An 18,802-nucleotide genomic window follows, 5' to 3' on the forward strand; every position below is an offset into this window, starting at 1 on the left:
TATTGGGGTGAGGAATTTTCCTTCTATTCCTTAGTTTGCTGAGATTTTTACTCTACATGAGCTAATTTTGTGAAATGTCTCCCCCTGCCCCACTGGTTAAGATTATATGACTTAAGATTTTATGATTACATGACTTAAGATTACAATTATATGGTTTTTCTACTTAATTCAGTTAATATGACAATCATTGCTTGATATTAAAATGTTAAGCCAATCTTAACTCCATTAATTGGTCATGATGTATTATCCTTTTTATATATTATTAATTTGATTTTCTCATATTTTGTTAAAGATTTTGCATCTATGATCATGAGTAAATATTAGTTAATGTTATTCCTTTCCTATAAGAGCTTTGGTTTTAGGTGAGGGCCTTCAGCTGTGCTGCCTTGGGAAAGGGATGAGGTGGGTAAAGTCAAAGTGTTCCTCATACCCATCCAAATTCATATTTTTTTGCTCTAATGGTGTGCTGGATCTTGTCCTCTGGAAACCTGTACTTCCACAAATGCTCTCTCAGATGTGGGTGATTATCTAAGACAGTGTTTTCCAGGGGCTTCCAGATCATGGCTGAGCAAGGCTGGAGCTGGTTCATGAACAGCTGCAGATTCCACACCTGCCCCTGGTGGTCTGTCTGCCTATTACCCCATGCATGGGTAGGCAAGATTCCTCCTGGATCCCTTGGTATATGGTGCTGGAATCCCACAGCTCCCTCAAGGGCACTTTTGTCTGGATGGATTCTAAATTTTTGTTCAGGGAGGGGGACAAATATGAGGGACATCTTATGCCACCATGATGCTGACATCACTGTGAATTTTTCGTTTCAGGTATTGTATTTTTCAATGCTAGAAGTTCTGTTTTATTATTTAAAAAATATCTTCCATTTTCCTATAAAGCCTTGAGCATAATTATAACAGCTTTTTAAGAGTCTCTATCTTCTAATTCTATCATCTCTGCCATTTGGGGATCTTTTTATAGCCTTTTTTTTTTTTCCTTCCTGCTATGGGTCAAGTAATTCTGCTTCTTTGCATGTCTAGGAATTTTTGGTTAGGTGCTGGACATGATTGTTTTTGTGTAGTTGAATTAATTTTGTTTTTTTTTCCTTTAAAGTTCTTGAACTATGTTTTGGTGGACAGTTAAGTTACTTGAGGATCTGCTTCATTCTCTTGAGGTTTGTCTTCAGGCTTTCTTAGAATGAGTCTATAGTACTGCAGCCTTTACTCTAGGTCTATTGAGTCCCAGTACTAAGGCGTGACTCTTCTGAAGTCTCTAGCAAATGTCCTGTGTATTTAACAGGTTTGTCCCTCTCTGGCTGATAGGAATTCCAATATCCCCCAACCCTATTTGAAGTCTGGGAATTTTTTAGTTTATAGTTTTCTAGATGTTGTTTTTGGCTGGTCTTGTAGAGTTCTTACTTAATGCACAACCAGAATTGAATTCAGACAAGGACTTGACGTGATCTCTATGCAGATCTCTGGAGCTCCTTTTCTGCATGGTTCCTTGGTACTTTGCCCTGAAAATATCAGCCACCTTCGCCTCCCCAAAGTTTATGTCTCTCTTTTCATCTCAGTGAGGCAGACTTGTTTTGGTTTGTTTTGTATCTATGCTGTAATATGGCAATTACTTCCAGATAGAAAGCTGAAATGATCATAGGGCTCATCTTATTTGTTTCTCTTCTCTCAGGCATCACATTTCTGCTTTGTTTCATATATTTTATGCAGTTTTCTGGTTGTTTATGCAGGAAAGCTGGTCTTGTGCCACATATTTCCTTATGGGAGGAAGTTCTTTTCATAAAGTTGAAAATTAAAACTTAAATCCCAAAAAGTTCTTTGGAAGTTTTGTGCTCATGATGAAGAATTTTTGGCTGTTGATCCATAGGATAGAATGGGTGATTGATTTCATTACCCTTCCTCATTCAACCCATTATCTGTAGAACCATTCTTTGGGGCATCTCACTTTGAAATTCAGTTATTCCTGAGTCAGATCTTTTTTGGTTAGATGTCTCTAGAAAATAAATCATTTAATTTTCTATGTGGATGGTCTAACAATTCTCTTTTCAGTTTTACTTTTTATGCTGCTTAACCATATTCTGAGGATATTTTCCATTAATTTTTTGATATTTTCAGAATCATTTTTTTCATTCATTTTCAAATCCAACTGATGTTTTATTCATACCTCTTTATACTATTATGACATCCATTCTTCCTTTTACTTTTTCAGTTATTTTAAGCTTATTTTATAGTCCTTCTCAGATTGTCAAGTCATCTGTAATTTTTAAGTCTTAATTTTCCTATTGCTTCTACTGACTTTTTGACATTGTTATTTGTTTCTTTATGGTTTAAAATTTTTGATTATATGTAAACAGCGGTTGTGTTTGCTTATGAAAACATCCTTTGGATTTCAACATTTCTGAATGAGATTTTACTTTAAATTTTCAGTTTACAGTTTTTGCACCAATGTGTGGCAGAAATTTCAGGCTAGTCTCTTCACAGCTGGTTTTTAATTGCCTTTCTCTTCAGTACACTGACTGAAGTACAAGGAAGCTACCTTATGGTTTTGCTGGTTGAGTTCATGAGTGGAAGTGGCAGGCCCACCACATGAATCCCAGATATGCTTTAGTGTCTGGTCCCCAACTGTAAGGTCCATAGCAGGGTCTGAATCCTTATTAGTAGCAGCTGAATCATCATGCACGTGTGTGTGTGTGTGTGTGTGTGTGTGTATACACATCTATACACAACATACATATATATACACAAAACAAATACATTTATGTATACATATTCACACACTTGTATATTAAAATATATCTAACATTTCAGTATATTTATGGTGGGAGGATGAATCTTCTATATCCGTTTAGCTGACATATAAATAAAATGTACCTAAAATTACTTTAAAATGTGGGAATTTCTACGTATGCATGTGTGCTGTTGTGTGAGCAGAGGAGAAGATAAAGAAGGAGCCGTTTTCTTTTGAATAACAGAGGAAACTTAGCATCCTTAGTGATGAATTTACATGCCTCCTACACTTCAGAAATACTCTTCCCTTTTAGTCCAACTCCACAACTTCTCCCTTATACACTCTCCTCCAACTACACACCCAATCTTTCCCTTTGTGTTTTCTAAAAATTTCTCCAACTCATTCACTGCCTCCTTATTTCAGGCCTCCATCATATTTCACTGGACTCAGGCGATATCCCCTGAAAAAAAAAATCTGCATCCAGTCTTCTCCTCACTCGCTCCACCCAGATGGCATAGTTCTCTCTCTTAAACACAGTCTAATTATGTCACTCCTCTGCCTAAAATGACTAATGGTTTCCAGCTACTCTGGAGATAAAGACCAAAATCTTTAACGTGTTCTAAAAGACCCAGAATGTTCTACTCCTGCCTCATCCTCCAGCCTCACATGCCACATTTCTTAGCACGCTGACCTTTCCTTTTCAGTTTCTTGAGTTCCTCCCAATTCGGGGCCTTTACCTATACTACTTGCTTGATCTGTAATGTTGTTCTGGAAAATTATAATTAAATACTTATTCTTGCAATTGCTTGTTAAATGTCTATTTTCTCCTCATAGACTGTAAGTTCCATGAAGACAGGAACCAATCTTGTTCCAGCTCTCAAAAGGCTTGTTCAACAAATATTTGTTGAAGGAAGAAAGGAAGGCAGAACAGAAATAAGAAAATGAAATATCAAGAGCCTTAATTTGAATCAACTTTTGTTAAAGTGCAATTGATCCAAGTATAAACAAGAGTAGGGATGCCTGGGTGGCTCAGTTGGTTAAGCGTCTGCCTTTAGCTCTGGTCATGATCCCGGGGTCCTGGGATTGAGTCCTGTGTTGGGCTCCCTGCTCAGTGGGGAGTCTGCTTCTCCCTCTGCCTCTGCCACTCCCCCTGCTTACACTCTCTCTGACAAATAAATAAATAAAATCTTAAAAAAAAAAACAAGAGTGAATAATTGACCATACATTACATTCCAGTTTCAATAGAAGAGAAAAAATGAAAACCTTTTCTCAGAAAAGAAAGGAGACATTTAAAAAGAGGAAATTGAGAGCAGAAGTCAGCTTATGGACTTTACTACACTTCATGTTTTAACTCATTTACCTACCATGGAGTGAAACGAAAAAGTTCCAACATGCGATCCTGAGATAATTTCCTCTTGCCACTACAAATATAACCAACTCTCCTTAGCGTGATTTGTCATAGTTTTGGAACATTGTTTTAGTAATGGTGACTTAATACCTTTTTGTGGTAATTTATAATGAAAAATTACCACTTTCTAAAGGTTATCTTTGTGGGTTTTTTTTTTCTTTCCAAAGTAGAGCTTTTACTTGATATTCTGTTTTTCAATTAATAACAGTATACCTTCTGGCAGCCTTCTAGAAATTATGGATACTTACAGTAGAGGGCAGTGAAGGAGCACATCTCAGGATGAAAATCAAGGGCAGCATCCAAAGTCCCTTTCTTAGGGCTCCCCTTGGAACGATGCGAGGCTAGGTCACTTGAAGGAAGACTTAATCAATTTGAGAAGCTACAAGTTGAGGAGAGATAGTAAGTATAAAGTCACTAAATGTCTCAAAATTTGGAATACCCACAGAATTTTAAAGGTGTTGCTCTTAAAAGGATATGTTTTAAATTTTATTCTCATGACCAGGAATACACACACTATTATTGGCAACAGCAGACCCTAGCTTTTCTTATTTTTTCCTTAATAATTCACTCTTGCTTTTATTGAAAACACCGAAGTGATGAATTTAAACAGATTGGGTTTGTGTTCATTACATAGGCAAAGGGAGTTTAAGTATGAACTATAAACATTTCTAATCTTTTCAAAGATCACACCTACGGGACTTATTTTTACATTACGTGGTCTAATGTTTTCCTCATTTGGTTGAGTGAACCAGGAAGGTTACTGAATTTAGAGAAATAAAGTCTGCAGTACTGTATACCTTGCATTATGAGCCAGGGAAAGGGACTCGTGGAGGCATGTGCCGAATGATTCCAAAGATACTTCTACTGACTGAAGCAGGTCAGTGCAGTGTTCAGCGAGGATGAGGCCATCAAGTTAGAATATGTAGGTTCAATGGGATTTATATAAAGCCCTAAAGTCTGTACAGCTTGACAGAATGGAGCTATCATTTTTTTAAAGGTTCCCTGTCACAGGAGGAGGTAGAAGTTGAAAGACAGCAAGTAGGATAGCCTGGCTTATACACTTGGGTGACTTCTGGGTCAATCTCATGGGGAGTTACTGTTAAAAGCCAGTCATACCTGTGTACTTAATTAGAGGGAAGTTCATTGGAGCGTGGTGCTGTCCATAGTACCTGGAAGACTTTGATAGCTCCGAGTATGAAGGCAAACCACAAAATAATCATATATCAGATTATTGATCATATGTAACTCTATACTCCATAGAGTCTAAGATACATTTTTTTTTTCTTCACAAAGCTGTACCTCTGACTGTGGGGACATCTATAATTAATGGCAGATTGTAACCATAGTAGGGCAGGAGAACAGTTTGTACTGCCTGTGAATTCACAGTTTGGATATAGCTTTTTTTTTTTTTTTTTTAAGTGTATTGAGAATTATTGTGCACACAGAAAATCATAGAAACAAATGTGTGACATATGATTAAATATGTCTAGATAAGGCTTAAAAAAAGACCTTTCAATAAGTATCAAATAACAATTCCAAGGGAGAAGAAAACGTTGTGCTGTAGTTTAAGTAGTATTTTGTTTTCCTTAGCGACAATCAGCAGTATCTCAATCACAATCAGTGGTATCTCAGATTTGATAAAATGTGACATTTTATATCCATTTTATGAGTGTGGAATCTGAGCCCAAGAAAGTCTAAGAAGAGTTTCCTAGGGTACACAATAGAATATAGTTCCCCATCTATCACGAGTCACCACATATTCTAAATAAAGACGTTAAAAGCAACTACCTCACTTCTTCATTCTTACCTTCTCTGCCAATGAAAACTTCGTTAGCAACTGCTCATATGCTTATGAGTATCAGTACAAAAAGAAAGTTATGCCTTCATAAAAAAGAACCCAGAATGCCTGTTTAGAACAGAAGAAGCAATTAGTACTATGATAGGGTCATGTCACTGAAAATAAATTCTTAAAAAACTAAGAATTAAAAAAGTTAATTTGATCAGTCATTAAATTAACCCATTGGTATAACAAATCTGTGCGGATATAGGAAATTCACAGTGAAGTTGCTTAAAACTCATAGCAAAGTTTAAATGTTAAGCCTGTCCAAAGCTTGATTGCCTGAACAACATCCTTAAGTGCCTTGTAATTTTAAAAAAATGCATAGGTATAAAAGAGACAAATAGATTTTTTATTACAAACATTATATCCTCTTATGTCAACAATTTCATGTCTCTTGGCACTCAGGTAGAGTCTCAGAGTGTGGGATGAAAGTTGGAAGTCAGTACCCTTAGAAGCCAATTGGCCCAATGAAACAAGCACCAGGCATATTTTATAAGACCACTCGACAGTTTTATGTCCAACTAAGTATCAGGCTCTGGATCCAGTTCAAATTCACACTTAGCCTTTACCTCTGGCAACCAAGTTCCAGAAGCAATCCTCATTTATCTCATCCCCCAGAAGGAGGAGTTTTCAGGTGCTGTGGACGTGCATCATTATGTAAGCTGAGATTTTGTTTGCTTCTGCACAGTACAAAGGCGGAATTCAATTTTAATACTGGCGTTTGAAAGAGAAAGGCATTTTACTATGTGACCTTGAGGAGAAATTCCTGCCAGAGAGGTAGAGGCTATCCCACATTAGGGCTTAGTGTTAAAGGCACTATTTCCTGCAAGGTGCAAAGCCATTTGCAAATAATGTGAGGCTGTGCATTAATAAGCAATGGGAATAGCTCTGTGTATTTTAACCCCTGGTGGCTTACCTGGGACACATGGAGAAGGAAATGGTTTCTTGGAGCAGTACAAAGCACCAAAATATCCTACTCTCTCCATTTCACCAATTAGATATTCCCTCATTCTAACAAGCATCTCTTCGGAATAACAATATCATTTGCTTTAATCAGAGAGGAACCCAGCTGAAATCATCCCCAGTGGAAAGGAGTTTTAACTTAAAGGGAAGAACGAAGAAAATAGAGGAAAGGCCACAAAAGTGAAAGGAAAAGTATTCACAAATATACCTTTGATCTCTCAGATGCCAATATCTTTTTCTTCATATTAGGGCTTCCCTTGCTCCCTGAAATTCTAGTAAATTTGCCTTGGGGAGTTCTGGTACATAAATTGGGCTATTTAATCAAGGATTCAAGAAACCCAAGTTTGAAAAGCATTTTTTTTTTTTCTTTTTGGTCATCTACAGTTTTATTTACTACTTGAATTTAGACCGATTTAGGTTTCTTCAAGAGGTAGAATGAAGAGAACTTACCGAGAACTGCTTTTGATTAAACAGAAGAAGAATTTTTAAATCTTGGACTCTCCCATAATGAAGCCCTTGGTTCTCTGTGACTCAACGTTTTCCAGCCGAGGCTGAGCAGCTAGCTGTCAGAGATGGAATAGAAGGGTTAGATGTTAAGATGACTTAACTTCTGAGACTCAGTATTTTCCCATTATTTTATAAAAGAACAAAAAATGATGAAGCTTCTGAATGCTATTTTGTTTCATTCAGTAGCAAAATGCATTTAAAACAGGTGATTATTCCATTTGTAAAGAACCAAATCTTTGGATGTGTGGTCATACAAAAGCAACTGTTTAATATTGTCTTGGCTCAGTTAGAAAAATGAAAGCTCTTTGTGACTTAAATTTTAATGTATACACTTGATGGGTTTTCAAATACTTGTGTTTAGAATAACTTTCTGGGCTGAGGATTATATAGGTCAGCCCTAGAGAGAGATGTGCTTCACTAACCTGAAAGGATGAAGGCGCATCAGTGTTCCGAGGATATAGAAACCTATTCCTTGCTTAAGTTTTCATTTTCTGACAGGCTATAAATAGCTTCGCTTAAGCAAAAGGGAGCATCCTAACTCATCTGTAGCAGATGAAGTCTTTAACACATTGCATCTGCTCTACTGGTCTGGTTATTTAGGTTCCATTGTAGGCTAACATATGACAGAGTTCCCATTTAAATAATAGAAGTAAAGAGCTTCAAAAGCAACCTTATTAAGGTTAATAGAATGAACTCACATGTCTGTTGTTGGGGAAAAGGTAATGAGACACTCAATAAATTGTTCACTAAATAGCTTGTCATCTGTGGGTCTGCACTTGGGAGTTTCACCAATGGATCATTCCATTGTCTGTAATGAGCATGATTTTAAAAATATTAAGGTACTCAAATATATGGTATCATTCTATCTTTTGTTGACTAGCATTCTGAAGGTCTCTTAAGTAAACATATTATTGAATATGTTTTATTAAACACATTACATAGATGGATGAGGTTATAGAAGTTATGTTTAAGCTCAGATGTCAATCACCAAACTTATCTAAAAAGTATACAAAAATTTGGAATTAATTTGGGATGTTTCCACTCTTTTGAAAAGCAAATAGATAGGCAAGTTTTAATTTGGTCTATTTGCCATATTAGATTAAGTTAAAGCACGTGGCTGAAAAGAAATCTTGAAATGAAATGTGGAATTTATCACTGCCCTCTGGAAAGAAGAAATGAAATATTCAACTGTATCATTATTTTAACCACAGTACAAACAAATAAACACATACAGAACCAAGTTGAAATTCTACACAACTGAAAAAATTGAAATAAATTACTTGGGTATTTCAACTGTTACTTTCTATACTGTTAGGTGGTCCGTTGTTTGTTTTTAACATCTTACCATTCAAGCACTAATAAACTCAGACTGCTCATTCCCCTAACTCTCTAATTAATGAGGTTTACTACTTTCACAGCAAGCATTTTGTGCAGGCAAGTTAGCACTGGGCTGCCATCAGTAGTACCCTGGAAAAATAAAGATTGGTGGATCTTGGAGAACCAGGTTCAATCTCAAAACAGTATTATTACTTAATAATGCAAGATGAATCCATCACACTTCTGAGATTGTGATCTTCAAGGGAATATCTGCTTAGTTCCTAATTAGTGAAGCAAAGTGGAAACAGAAAAAGTACAAAAACTAAGATTGTCATTCAATGTCATAAAACGTGTAGAAATAAGAAAGGAAGTAAATATAATGATGACTAACTCAAAAAAGTCAAAGAATATATCTAGAAAAAGGTGTGAAAAGAAGACAAACCGTTATAAAAGTTACTTAAAGAGAAACATTATTTTTCTCAATACCAAGAATCAAATACTTACAGAGATACGAATAGAGCAATTGTCTCATTGTTATCTTCATTGTTGGTTTTGAGCTGCAAGAAGAAAATCTTTTATGTGTTAGAAATGAACTTGAAATCTGGTAGAATATCCCATTGACCTCAAGGCAAAAAAGTATTGCTTAAGCGTGTATAATTGTAACATTTCATGAGCACAATTATTTGGCCATCAATTTCCATATGGGGAGTATGATTTGCTCTCAGCCAGTATGTGAAATTATCGGAAGAGCAATACCACGTTTGGTGATTCTCAATGAAAGTTAGTATGCTGTTTCTACCCCTCTGCATTTGTGAAAACATTCCAGAAAATATTTCCTCCATATACTTCTATCCCTGTCCTACCTCTTTTGCCTTGTTAAGGTCTCTATTGTCAGCAGAGAGCCAAGAGTTTTGTTTTTGTTTTTTTTTTTTTTTTTAAGAGCAGTCTCCTCTAATCTTGCCAATCAACAAATATTTACTGGGATATCTACAATGTAGAAGGTCCTGGATTTTTGGTGCTATGGGTGAAACTAAAAAAAAAAGTATAGTGTACAATTATACTTTTAGTGGGAAACTTAACTTTTATGCACATGAACTCATTATTAATAATAAAGATGGTCCATCTTAGGTGCTGAGTGAGTGGAATATGCCAATAGGTTGGGTACAGAGTCGTAGTAAACATGTCTGGGAAGATACACAGGAAATTGACAATTGGTTGCATGTAAGGAGGGAAACTAAGAATTTGAAATAGGAAGGAGATTTACACTTTTCACTGTATACCCTTTTCTATGGTTGTAATTATTTACTTGTGCTCATATAACTTTTTAAATTGAATATTTTTTTCTGATGGTAGTACAAAACTATATTGTGAAGATCACTGAATTCCAAACTAAGGAGTTACAATTTTTCTCTGCAAGCTCCGGGGACACAAGGATGATGTTGATGCGTTTAATATTAGAAAAAATAATTGTGCTGCAATTCTGGAAATACTGAAGCAATGAAAAATTAAATGAAAATGCATAATGTATCAGGCATTTTATGGTATAATTTCACTTAGTTTTCAGATTACTGATATGGTACACTTAAAATTTTTTGAAAACAGCTTTATTGAGCTATAATTCACACACCATACAATTTACCCATTTACGGTGTACAATTTCAATGGTTTCTCATATAGTCTCAGATATGTATGACTATCACTACAGTTAGTTTTATTTATTTTATTTTATTTTTTTTAAAGATTTTATTTATTTATTTGACAGAGAGAGACACAGTGAGAGAGGGAACACAAGCAGAGGGAGCGGGAGAGGGAGGAGCAGGCTTCCCACTGAGCAGGGAGCCTGATGGGGGGCTCGATCCCAGGACCCTGGGAGCATGACCTGAGCTAAAGGCTGACGCTCAACAACTGAGCCACCCAGGCGCCCCACTACAGTCAGTTTTAGAACATTGCATTGCCACATGGCGCCTGGCTGGCTCAGTCGGTAGAGCATGTGACTCTTGATCTTGGGGTTGTGGGTTCGAGCTCCACACTGGGGATAGAGATTACTTAAAAAAATAAAATTTTTAAAAAAACCAAAATACATTGCATCACCTCAAAAAGAAACCCTATACCCTTTTACTACCACATTTCTTTCTCCTACGACCCCCAACCCCAAGCAACCACTGAACCTTAAGCAATGACTTTCTGTCTTACAGATTCCCCTCTTCTGGAACTTCATATGAATGGAATCATGTAGTATGTGGACTTCTACAACTGGCTTATTTTATTTCTCATAATGTTTTCAAGGTTCATTGGTGTTGCAGCATGTATCAGTCCATTTTCCCTTTTACGGTCAAATAATACTCTGTTGTACAGATATACTACATTTTGTTTTATTTGTCCATTGATGGATATTTCTGCCAGTCCCACCTTTTGGCTGTTATGAATAATGCTGCTATAGTAATTCATGCACACGTTTTTATGGAGATGTATTTTAATTTCTCTTGGATATAGACCTAGCAGTAGAAATGTCGGGTCATATGGTAACTCTGTTAAATTGTTTGAGGAACTGTCGAATTGTTTTCTAAAGCAGCTGTGCCATATTACATTTCCACCAGCAGTATGAGGGTTCTGATTTCTCTACATGTTTGCCATTACCTGTTATTGTCTGTCTTTTTGATTCTAACCATGCTTGTGGGTATGACCTCATTGTAGTTTTGATATGAGGTTCCCTGATGACTAAAGATTTTGAGCATCTTTTCATGTGCTTGTCGGTCATTTGTATATCTTCCTTGGAGAAATGTCTATTCAACTCCTTTGCCCATTTTTAGAATTGGATTGTTGTCTCTTTTTGTTGAGTTATAAGTTCTTTACATATTATGGATATGAGTCCCTTATAGTATATGAAATGCAAATGTTTTCTCCCATTCTGTGGGCTATCACTCTCTCCATGGCATCCTTTAAAGTGCAAAAGTTTTTAGTTTGAAGACCCCCAAATTATCTCTTTTTATCTTTTGTTGCTCATTCTTTTAATGTCACATCTGAAATTCCTTTGCCAAATCTGAGGTCATGAAGATTTACCCTTCTGTTTTATTCTTAAGAGTTTTACACCTTAAGAACCTACATTTAAGTCTTTGATCCACTTTGAGTTAATTTTTGTTTATGGTATGAGATAAGCATCCAATTTCTTCTTTTTTCCTTTGCATGTGATTACCACTCATGCCAACATCATTTTGTTGAAAAGACTAAATATTTCTTCATTAAATGGTCTAGGCACTCTTGTGGAAAATCAGCTGACCACAGACACATGACTTTATTTCTGGACTTTTAATTCTATTTCATTGGTCTATATTTCTATCCTTGAGCCAGTACCATACTCTCTGGATTACTGTTGCTTTGTTGTAAGTTTTGAAATTAGGAAGTCTGAGTTCTCCCACTTTATTCTTCTTTTTAAAGATTGTTTTGGCTATTCTGTGTTGCTTGTATTTCCACATGTATTATAGAATCAGTTTGTCAATGTCTATGAAAAAGTCAGCTGGGATTCTGGCAAGGATTGCATTGAATCTGTAGATCAGTTTAGGGAGTATTGATATTTTTATTTATTTATATCTTCTTTAATTTCAATCATGCTTTATAGTTTTCAGAGTATAAGTTCAGCACTTCTTTTGTTAAATTTATTATCAAGTATTTTATTCTTTTTGATGTTATTGTAAATGGAATTGCTTTCTTAATTTCATCTTTGGATTGTTCACTGCAACTATGTAGTAACACAATTGATTTTTGCATATTGATCTTATATCCCGTAACCTTGCTGAATTTATTTATCATTCTAATAATTTACAGTGTACTCATGACATAAAAGAACAAAGCCAAGAAGTATTTATCTGCTTGAAGATGCTTGTATGGGAAGAAGGAGTCATGGCCACCACAGTTATGTCAAAATCTGTCTTTCTGGTTTGTGTCTTTCTCCTACCTGTCCAGAGGAGGTGTCTAAATTGTCAGTTCCCTAATATATAACCAAACACTTTAGGGTTAACTGAGCTCACAGCAGTCACCTGACTCTTCTGTATCTAGATTAAGGACACTTGGTTGCTAAATCAAAATATGAAAGAAAAAAGGAAGGAAAAAGAAATCCTAAATATAAACCCCAATTTCAAACATTACTATGTCCTTTGCTTCTTTGTTACAAATGGAGAAAATCCTAAAGCAAGTTATGCTTTCTACCCAGTACTTATTTCCAGAGAGAAAAATTCTGGCTACTTTTAGTTAGCTTACTGTTGTTATTCACTTTGTAATATTGGATTGGTCATTATTCCTTAGTAGGAAGATTGAGATGAAAAATTAGATCATCTCTAAGGTTATTTGTGCATGAGTTTCTCAACATCATTTCTATTCTCCCAGTTTCTTCATGTGCAAATATCTGTCAATAGGATATATAGGTAATCATGACTCTATTCCAGGTATTTACTTTTAGTTTTAAATTGCTTTTTTTTTCATTTGATTCTCTTTTCATTTTTTTTTCATATTGCAATATTGTGACTTGCCAAAAATGATTTTTGCTTCAATGTCTTATTTTTGTATTTGGTTGTAATTTCTTGGTGAAAGTGTTTATCTGTCCTCCCTTCTTCCCTAATTAAGGCTTAGAAATAAACTCTAATCCTTTAAAAATATTCTTTATCAAATTCACAAGCAGATATACAATTCTATTTGTAGTAGTTAGAGTCATTTTTTTCCTGGATAGACAGGTCTGACTGTAAAAAGACCATTTTGCTTCTGGATTCTTAAAAGCTTTACTAAATTGGTGATATTCAAAAGAATTAAGTACTGAACAGTATCCCAAACTACCACCTCTAGTCTCACTTTTTTCAAATGAGAGAAGGTCTGAGGTGGGCCAAACCGTCAGAAACTATAGTAAGCAAGTATTCAAAACAGAAATTCTGAAAAAAACAAAACAAAACAAAAAACTGTCTGTAAAACAATGGACAAAATTAACCTATGAAAAGTCCATTACAGGAGTAATGGCAGGTGTCATCATGTCCTTCCTCCTCTCTCCTCCAATATTCAGGAAATGAAGACTAGAGGGTGATGGATGCCTGTTATTGAGGTGTTTTTGTTTGTTTCACTGTTTAACTTTTATGCAAAAAAAAAAAAGCTCATCTTGAGTTTTCCACAATGCATGACAATGCAATGAGTGAAATGTTATTTAGGTTTCTTTAGTTATTACATAAACAGATAAAGAAAACAACTAAGTAATCAATGCAAATCTCCAGAAAGGTGAAGTATTATAAAAATATGAAGTCACTCATGACTTGTATTCCCTCAGTCTTCCAACTCAAAACTTTGGAAAAAAGTGAGTTTTCTGTGTTTTTTAGAAAAGGAAATAGGCAGGTGGGTCAGATCCTATTCCTTTTTATTTTCCTGGTCCTTGACTAAAGCAGAATTGGAGACTGCCTGCCCTCCCTGGCTGCTTCGTCAGCGCAGTCGGCAGCAGACTTAATAGCCTCAGGGTGGGGGGGCTGGGGGGCTGGGGGTTACAAGCACATGGCAATGCCTTCCACGCATCAGCTAATTCCATGCTCCAGCTATAGCCTTGGGAACAGGAGAAATCCCAAGCAGATGCTTTTTCTAAAGGTAAGGGAGAAAGTAAAAACTGAACCTGCTAAAAAAGAGATAAAAATAAAAAGTACATCTGTGTATTTGAAGACAGCATTAGGAAGGTAATGCTGAAAACTTCATTAGCAAATTTAAAGACTTCAGGCCAGGCTCCTGATCGTTTTATTTTTTGGTGACTTTATGCAAATTTATCCTCTAGTTGTTTTTCTTTTTTAGCTTTATTTTTCCTCCTGTCCGATAAGTGCCATAAACTAAAGCTAATGTGTGTATCTATGTATAATCAACTAGTGTGAATATGACAAGTTGACACACTATTCAATTTTCAGTGAAGTGTTCAGCCAGACTTTATGACCACCTCCTATGGGCCACGCTGGGGAAATTCTGGGAGGAGTCTATTCTAGGAAAAGTTCAGACATCAGAGTGGGCATCTTTGGATCGGAACCATGGTTTCACATCTGCTCTTCGCATCCTTAGAAAGAAGTTCTTTTTTAAACAGATAAAAAGAAACTGCCATAAATATTTGCTCCCAGATAAGCACTGAGAAGGCCTTTGATGTGAGAGCTTCCCCTCTGAGTAGAAGGAAAAGTTGTGTAAGCACAAGAGATGGTGGAATCCACTGGGAATGAAGGACCAGACTATATGGTCTCCAAATCCCTGCTTCCAGAGAGAGAAATCTATGTGAGAAACAAAAGAGTACTATTAGTCAGTGTATTCATTCGTTCAGACTGGGGGTGGGGTTGGGGGTGGGGGAAAGGCACTTAAATAACAGAAATTTATTTTCTCACCGTTCTGGAGGCTGGAGGTCCCAGATCAAGTGCCAGCAGGGGCGGCTTCTTGGTCCACAGCCCTAGCTGTCTCCTCACTGGGACTTCACGTGGCCTTTCTTTCTGGGTGCCTGCCTCTGGGTATCTCTTTTTCTTCTTATAAGGATATCAATCCTATTGGATGAGAGCCCAACCCATATGACCTCATTTAACCTTAATTTTCTCCTTAAAGACGCCATCCCGAAATACAGAGCACATGGAGGTTAGGGCTCCAATCTGTGAATGTTACGGGAACACAGTTCAGTCTACAAGATTCAGGAAAGCTGTTGGTTCTATTCTAACAGGTGCATGATGAACTGTAACTTGGCAATCATTGCTTACCCATAGCTTTTCCCCACCAATCTCCCCCATGCATATAGACATCCCTGCAGATAGCCTTGGCTTAGTACCTAGTCTCTACTTCTCAGTTTTATACGAGGTTTTCTGACACTCATAATGCATGGCTAGTGACTGACAATTTTATTTTTCCAGGACAGTATTTTCCTTTATTGTACCAATCTGGTTGGATTATAGTAACAATAACGACAATAATATTTATTGCGTACCAGGACTGTGCTTATTTCATTTCCTTACCTTGCCCGCCATACAGATGAGGAGATAAGCTTTGAGAGGTAGTGACTTGCCTAAGGCCTCAGACTGAGTAAATTCCATGCTGTCAGACTCCAAATCCAGAGTTCTTACCTTCTATCCAGTGGAAATTTAACACTGACAAGATTCTGAGAGTCATGACAAATCTCCTCTACCTTTATCTCGCCACTGGATTTTCAGTCTATTTCATCTTAGAGCTAGATTTTCAGCCTATCCCGGACTAGGGTCTCAGGCCTCTACATCATTAAAGTATTTTGTGGAGGGGCGCCTGAGTGGCTCAGTTGTTAAGCGTCTGCCTTCGGCTCAGGTCATGATCCCAGCATCCTGGGATCGAGCCCCGCATTGGGCTCCCTGCTCGGTGGGGAGTCTGCTTCTCCCTCTCTTACCCCCCCTGCTTGTGTTCCCTCTCTAGTTCTCTCTCTGTCAAATAAATAAATAAAATCTTAAAAAAACAAACAAACAAAAAACAGAAAGCATTAAAAAAAAATAAAGTATTCTGTGGAAATATTTATTTCCAGTTGCTTACTGCTGCTCATTTGTAAGCCTTCCCCTCCCTGTCTGTCACCACATCGCCCCTGAAGGACTAGGAAGGCAAATAAAACACAGTTCCTGGGAGAAACAACATGTAATTGAGAGATAGATGTAGCCAATTATTCAAAATACTTCATGATGAACACGGTACTTTATAGAGTCAGTTCAAACTGCTGTGGTAGCGTAGAACAGAATAGATAGAAATGCCCAGAGAGACCATGAAATAGTTTATTATGGAGTGGCTTTGAGGCATAAGTGGAAGGTAAATAGAAGTTTGCCAGGCAAGGCAGGAGGGGTTTCAGGTCGGGGAACAGCATGTTTTTATGTTATGGTATTTATGTTGAGCTCTGGTTTTTGTTCTGTGACATTTTTAAAAAGAAATAATGCATCTTAGCCCCAGCCCTGCTACATCCTTGCCGTCCCCTCCCCTCCCGGCCAGTCCCAGTGTTTCCTGTCCTGCAGAGACATCCTCCAGGTGAAAATAAGGTGTCAGGTGCTTGATAATAAACAGCCTGGCCAATTTAGTATTACGTAAATTGGATATGCCGTGATAACAGTGCACTGAGTACTTTTACTTTACTTGAAACACATACAAACTGATAAACATCCGAAATTAAAGCATTAGAATTATATTACTGAATCAACAATGGGATTTGAAGTCAAATCAGAATGCCTCCTGCTGTGGCCACTCCTTGCGGGGGGGGGGGGGGGGGAACAAAATATTCGCCCACTCAGCATGAAAGGCCTCTCTTTAGGTTACTCCCTACTCTTCACATCCTATCAGTTTGAGCTTTATCAGGACCCAGCTTATTTTCCAAATGAGGAATTTTATTTCAAACACCGAATCCTGCATCACTTCTAGCAGAACAAATAATCCTACTTTCGAGGTCATGGATTTCCTACTTCCTGACAGCCTAGCACAAGCCCCTTAACTACTCTTAACCTGGGTCATTAGATCTCTCTATCTCCATCTATTTTTGTCAGTCCTTTCTCTAGTCTTGAAGTACAAGGTATCAATCTTTTGATAATGACATCTCTTCTACCTGTGCTCTGGTCCTCTCCCCACTTCTGCTCTCACAGAACTTGCCTGCCATTCTCTGCAATTTGCCGACTTCCCGCTGAGAAAGCAGAGCCTCGGGTGCCAGGAAGCAAGCAGCAGGGGATCAGCTAACTAGGGGACTTGAACTCTTTTTCTCGCATTCTCTTCATCCCCCCCAGTAAACATGTATCTATGGCCATTCGGTGGCCGGGTCCCTCTGCAAGGGTCCTGGACATGCAAGGAGATAAGGTAACATAAATATGATGGTGAATCGGAGAGCAGGGGAGCCGAGGGGCCAAGGTAAAGGTCTGGGCAAAGTGAACAGTAGAAAATGAGAACTCGGGATATTTCCGTGGGAATTAATATGGAAAACTGACAGAAGGAAAAAGATCTAATGAAAAAAAATCAATTTAAGAGGCAAATACCATAGGTCAATGAAATACCTGCTGAGAAATAAACTTGTGGTTTTAGCTCAGTGATGACCTAAGTAGAAAATATAAGGTTAACAGTTGGACAGGCATCCTAAGATGCAGAGAAAGACACAGGAATAAGGCCGGCTGACTGCAGTTTTGCAGTGGAAAAGAAGCAAAACAGGGCAGAGAGCTGACATTTCCCACGTGACGACGGAGCTGGGTACCTTGAACAGTGGTTCCCACACCTGGCTGATCAGCAGGGTCATCTGAGGAATGTGTACCTTCCCTGGACCTCTGTAATCTGAATCTCTAGATGGGAGGCCCGGAAATACAGATGTGTGTGTATATTATAAATCTGCTTGTCCTCTCAATCACTGGAGATGCTTTACGAGTGACTCAGTAATTTGGGGACTCACACTCTCATGGCATCTTTTCAATAAGCCAAGAAGTAGGTAGGTTAAGGAGGATAGGCTTGCTTCTTGGTAATGAGAGACCAGCATAGGAGGCTGCAGTGGGGAAGGTTTCGGGGGATGTGACGCGAACTTTCTGCATAACGGGTGGGGTGGCGAGAAGGCTCCCTGAAGCTCTCGGCCTGTGCGGCCGCAGCTACTGTATGAAATGAACTCAGTCCCTCTATTCACTGCTCCGCTTTGCTGGCTTTGGGCTCTGCCTAGAGACTAGTTACAGCCCACCAGTTTTTTTTAACAGAATGTTCCATTAGGCTGACCATCCTTTACAGATAAATCCTGGGACATGGAATGCTTATGAGAAGCCGTATGGTTTATTTTCATGGGAAACGGTTTGTTGAGATGCATTTTTGTACTAAGGGGAAGCACGCTGTAAGAGGTGAGAGTCTGTACTGGGAAGTCAGACTCCTGAGTGCGATTCCTGGCTCCACTCCCTGCTGCTGGGTGACCTTAGGCACAGTCCTTAAACTCCATTTGCCTCAGATTGCTTAGATATAAAATGAGGATTATACTACTATCTACTTCATGAATTGGTATGAGGATTAAATGAGAAAATGCATGTAAAGAGCTTAGAATAGGG

This window comes from Halichoerus grypus, chromosome 12 (genome assembly GCF_964656455.1).
Source record: "Halichoerus grypus chromosome 12, mHalGry1.hap1.1, whole genome shotgun sequence".
Taxonomy (NCBI): domain Eukaryota; kingdom Metazoa; phylum Chordata; class Mammalia; order Carnivora; family Phocidae; genus Halichoerus; species Halichoerus grypus.